The following is a 6,000-nucleotide window of genomic DNA, read 5'->3' as shown; positions in this document are numbered from 1 at the left end:
TAATCTTTAGATAGGAGACATCTATTTTAAGAGTGGAAAGGCCTTGCTGGGTCACTGAGCCCAGACCCCTGCTATCACAGCACGTCAGATAATCCCTTTCATAAATTGCTCAAGCTCCAGCTAAAACACCGTTAGCGGTTTTCTGCTTCCTCTCCTTCTTCAGGGAGAGTGTTTTAGAATTTGTTTAATAATGTGCTCCACTTAATACTAAGCTGTTATTTTCACTTAGTTGCGTGATTTTGAAGAAAAAAAGCTAACGTTATGAGAGCCGTGACAAAATGTCAGGTTAGGTATTAAGGTAACATGGACAATATCGCCACCAAGACAGTCAGTAACAGGCAAAAAACGTATCAGGTAAAAAAAAATTTCGCCCATATGCTTTAGCAATCGTAAACTGGTTCATCTGCAAAGGATCCCAAACCCTCATAAACAACCTTCTGCTTCAACATGTACCCAGGAATCACGTTTCATCCCAGCACAGGCAGATACCTGCTGCACTTCCTCCATGCATCTAACCACAGCACGCACATCCAGATTATAATCAAGCTAAGCAGGCATCATAATCAACATGGGTAACCTTGCCTGACTGTGATTCAGAAATAAATAGGATAACCCCTCTTTGACCTCCTGTAGCCTTGACAATTCATCCCCTTCTTGCAGCTTTCAACTCACAAGAAACTCTACAGCCAAATCCATTCTTCATCAGTTTATTTGATACCGAATTTTTAAATACATCGCGATCCATCAGTCACAGCTGGCATTCTCCAGCCATAATTTTTACTTCTTCCTCTCAAACTGTAATTTAGCAGTAAAACCCTACCAGATGCATGTGTCCCAAAGCTTTGTCTGACAGCTGCTTTATAAGCCTATGGCCCCTTGCAGACACAGGTTTGAGTATCCTCTAAAAACATGTTTTATATTTTTACCACTGGTCTTTCTCCTGTCAATATTTCTCTCGGTTTTTTACAGGGGATAGGAGTTCAAAGTGTAGATCAGTAATTAAAAATACGTAAAATAATGAAGTATTTAAAATAATTAATAATGTAATTAAAATAAGTAAACTTATTTTCTGTGAAATGTTGAATTATGACTAGCTTAGTCTGGTGTTAAAGCATTTGCTGGGTAGTTCAGAGAGGAGAGGAGATGAAAAAAAAAAGGAACAAATTTTTAAGAGGAAAAAGAGAAGAGAAAATATTGCATTTTGTCTATTCACTGTTCAGCAAAACTGGAATGCAGTGGCTTCAAAACCACTTGGGACCAATCAATATCCCTGCACAATATCTGGCCCAGTTAGCAAGCAGGTCTGTACTGGTTATAACCAGAGAAAAAGAGAAGCGAACACCCACAAGCTAAGCAGGTAAAGTAAGGCCTGAGTCAAAAATATAACTTTACTGTCTATAAAATAATTGTTTGGACCTACTGTTTGCTTCATTCTTACCCAGAGACTTAAATATGATTGATCAGTCCTGGTCTGTGGGTCTGTGCATAGAAGGGACCCAAGTTTCAGCCATAAGAAGAGCTAGGCAGTGCCACTATCCAGTGAATGCAATGGTATAATCATATTCACTGAAGCTATTCTGGTGGCTGAAATCAAGCCTTTATCCCTAGCCTAAAAAAAGACTCTAAATGCCTTAGTTTCAGTAAAGGTAACAGGCTGGTTTGCCTGTCTAAGCACCAGAAGCTCACATCCAACCTGCCCTGGGTAGAGGCAGGGACGCTGTAAAGGCAGGCAGTGAAGGCTGATGGAGGGGTTGCTGGGACCAGCTGGAAAGATATCAGGGGATTTCTAACCCATGCTGGAAAAATTAAGGGCAGAGGGAGTTGTGGGCTCTTCTGGTTGGCCCCAGTGCAAGAAAGTCCTACTAGCCTGCTTCAATTAGCAGGGAAAGCTCTGTCTCGGGGGGCTTGGCTATGTGAAGCTCAACCCAAGCTCAGAGAAAGCACGTGAAGAGGGTATGAGCACGGCATGAGGGGACATCAGCACCGGGAGACACCCAGTCGGGCGCCAGAGAACTGGGCCTTATGCCTTGCCTCCTGTGGGAGTTTCCAGGAGATGCAGTCAAGGCCATGTTGCTCCCTGAGCACAACGTACAGCTGTCCCTGCAAGAGTTTTCCCACCTCTGAAATGCACCGACCCCCCCAGGAGACACCAGCCCAGGGCTCAGCCCCACATCCCGACAGGCAGAGCCGCAGCTGAGAGGTGCCCCTGGCCAGGGGCACTACCAGTGGGTGGCATCCTCCCCAGGGCTCTCCCCTCACCTTCTGCAGCCCAGCCACGCTGCTCTCCTGTAGCCAGGCTTTGCCAAGAAGAAAGCACGAGTGTTTCCAAAGAAGGACTTAATGCAGCTGTGTCTGCTGAAGGATATTTCCTTCCTTCATCTCAATAGTCAGGAAAGACTTTGTTTGAATGGGGAAATCTGAGTCAGCTGCCCACAGCAGCTCTCCTACCCATACACAGCTTGTTGCTAGCTGGAAAAAAGCCAATATGGGGAGCCTTCTGCCAGCATTGTCCAACCGCTTCCCAAATTCAAGGCATTTCTGCTCTGTATAAATATAGGTTATCTTTCCTAAGAGACTAAGAAATTCAGTTCATGTTTTCTGTTTGGTATGAATGTCTCATGGCGGTTTATTTTAATAGTCTTGCAGCTTTTAAGAGTTCTCCGTGTTGCTGTGAGGCAGCTTCTCCTGATGTGAGAGCTATAGGTACTGTGACCCTACAGAGAGCAGCTGTCCCATAATACAGCTTGTAGAAGTGCAGAGGGTGTGTGTGCGTGTTGAGGCTTAAAAGCAGTTCAGCTGAGGAAGCCCTAATTGCATACAACTGTCTGTCATGGCATTTTGTGTTTGCATTCAATGAAGTGAACTGCGGCAGCACCTCATGGCTCCATCGTTTGAAGGAGCATGTGTCTTAGCAGAGGCGGCTGGTCTGGCTGGCATCTCAGGACAAAAACAGCCCTGCTGAAGGTCTCAGCTACAAAACTGGGCTTGATGGGGATACCTGAGGCCTCTGCTTCCTTCTGCCAATACTGAGAAATGCATTAATAATTGATGGCAGGGATGTTTTAACCTGCCTCAGGAAGATTTTTCAGAGCCTGGGGTCTGCCAGATCCCAGACAGTAGAGCTGAGCAGTGAACAGCCAGTCCGTCTGCAAGAGAGACTGAGACCTTGAAATCTGGCTTTGATCTGAGAGAATATTTCCAGACTCTCCTCATGATTATTCCAGCTGCAGCTCTGCCCAGCACCATGCCCTGTGGCAGGTAACCCGACATGGGCACACAGAGGCTTGGGCTGCTGAGAGTCTGCTGTGGGATTTGACAGGAAACACCTCTGGGCCTCCAGCAGAAATTCACCCAGTCTGCGAGGGCTAGTGGAGCCCTGCAGTCCCAGTGGTCCCCAAACACTGCTACGTTATCCCACTCTCAGTTCCTGACTGCCTTCAGGCCTTGGCACAAGGGGCCTGGATGCAGCAGGACTCAGGGCAAGGGAGATGCTGATGCCAAGGATGGTGCCAGACAGGCTGGAAAGGGCTGGACGCTATGGTCTGAGCTGTCCTTCCTGGTTCCCAATCAAAGCAAAATAAAATCATTGCCCAAGCCAAGCTGTCAGGCGTTTTTTCTCCCTAGGCAGTGGTGTCTGATGCTGGATGCTACTGGCACCTCAATGTTTAGCACCATGCTTGTCAGCTGTGTAATTTCCCTCCACTTGTGTGCTCATCCAAGCCTCAGGTGGCTTTTCCCTAAGTGATGTGACTAGGCACACTTCCCTGAAGGTAGAACTTGCCTATGGGTTCCAGTCCAGTATCTGTCTGATTTGAGAACTTGTTTCAGAGAAAGACAGGCAGCAGTGGGTTGAACACCCACCATCACCTGTGGGATCATCCACCCTCTTCTTTCTAACAGATATTCATTTCAGCCTTTCTTTATTGCATTGATTTAGGGCGTTAGACATTTTTGTTTCCCTGAGGGATACCCAGGCCTTTCTTGGCTTTTGCTGAGCCTTTGGACTTGACACCTTTCCATGCACAGTCCAAGGACTAATTACGTGCAGGGTCTGGCAGCCCTTCTGAATTTCTACCTTCTCTCTCCCCGTTGCATGCCTCTTTGCTCCTGGGTTATGAGAGAGGAGCCAAAGAGAAGCTCTAATCTGGTCTCCTTACGTGTTTTCTTTCCCCTAACCTTCTTGTTCATCCACTGCCTGAAGTAAACAAGTCAGATCTTTTCATAAAGAGGCCTTTCCAATCTTTGTTCATTCTCCATGTCTCCTCTTAAAGCCTATCTGGGGCTGCACTGTGCCCTGCAAGGCAGGGTCCAGCTCTGCAGGCCATGTAGCATACAGTACTGGATAGTCTATGTTGATTCAACGTCCTATTTCTGCTGTAGCAGTGGGCACGTGTGGCCAGAACCAGTCATCCCTGTGGAGATGCAGGCATGCTCCCTGTAAGAGAGCAAAACAGTTCTGTCAGCTTTTCTGTTCAAACACAACTCCGGTTTTCCTATCTTCTACCCAGAGAGTGGTTTAGGTAAATGATCTCAAGGGTTAAGTGCAGTTTTACTGTTGGTGCAGACTTCCTCTCTTAAGCTGTAGATTTGTGCATTGTCCTCCTCTGTAACAGGCCTATGATCCACGCCAGCCTTCTTCTCTTCTTTATATCACCCTCACTGCCTGTAAGAGAAAGGTGAGCACTTCCCTTAGCAGAGGGAAGGGGATGTAGCACAGAAAACCTCCCTTTAGTTTGACAGCAAAGAGAACAAAACAAGCACCACAGCTCCCACGACTACAGCGCCAGATACATTTCAGACTGGGAGCTTTGGCTCACAGTTACTTGTCCAAGCCGTTCCTGCTGCAGGGTCCCCTTTTCCTTGTGTGGGATCCTACTGAAGTCTCTTAACCGCAGATCCTTGCCAGGGGCATAAGCAATGTCCTTGAAGTCACTTCCCAAAACTCCCCAGGTGATGGGAACTGCCAACAGAGAAACAGTGAGCTGTACTTCAAGCAAGAGCTGATCAAGAGGTTTATCCATGCCTTACCCACAAGGGCACATCAGCGCGAGACAGCTGGGTGCATCGTGCTTCCAAAAACGATGAGCCGGCTCATTGCAAGCTGCACGGCACACAATTACATCGACAGCAGAAAGGATCAAAAGCCTGCACAGCAAATTGGGCTGTGTGTTACCTTGTTAAAACCTTTTTTGGCTGAGCCAATACCTCTGCTTCAAAGCCTGCTGCAGTTCCTAACAACAACATTAACACTTCTTACGCAAGCTGATAGGAGTTACCTGACATCTGAGCTCATCTCTCCTCCAGAGGTGAGATCCTCACACGTGCACTGGCTGCAGAGGATGCTTCAGGAAGCAGAGAGAGGCTCTGAAAGAGCCACGTCCAACCTAATACGAACTGGACAGTGTGGGCATGGCACACACAGCTCCCATGCCTTTCTCAGCCCCGTGGGCTCAATGGGGGAAGTGTCAGGAAGGAAATGAAACAAGAGGCCGTTGACACATACCCGCTGGCCATGGGGCAGCTTGGGGAGGCTACATCAATCCACTAAGGCTGCAGGGCTGTGCAGTTTGCCACAGTCCTCTCTAGCCCTGAGAAGAGCCCGGGGTTGACAAAAGGGGTCCAGAAGGGAAGAGGCAGCCAAAATTGTCTCAATGATTTCCCACCTGTGCCTGGGCTAGGATTTTTCCCCTGATGGAGGGGAAGTGAACAGCAGGTGCACTTAGTGCCTGATGATTCCTAACCAATGCCCCACCTTACAGGGATTGCTTCCTGCTGAAGCTCAACCAGAAGTTTGGGGGAGGAAAAGTGAAAGGTGGGCTCTGCTCTGACTTGATGCTATTCCTTTACAAGGCAACACACAGAGATCTGTTTCCCTGGATACAGCAGGAATGAAGGGTAGGAAGAAAATTTCTTCAGTTGCAAAGTTGCAACTCCAAAGTGTTTTTTTTTTTTTCATTTAGTCATCACTTCACCCCCTAAAAATGGTGTAGATTTGCTTAC

Source organism: Struthio camelus, chromosome 1, assembly GCF_040807025.1.
Source record: "Struthio camelus isolate bStrCam1 chromosome 1, bStrCam1.hap1, whole genome shotgun sequence".
Taxonomy (NCBI): Eukaryota; Metazoa; Chordata; class Aves; order Struthioniformes; family Struthionidae; genus Struthio; species Struthio camelus.
The sequence above is the reverse complement of the archived record's forward strand: the minus strand, read 5'-3'. Positions refer to the sequence as shown.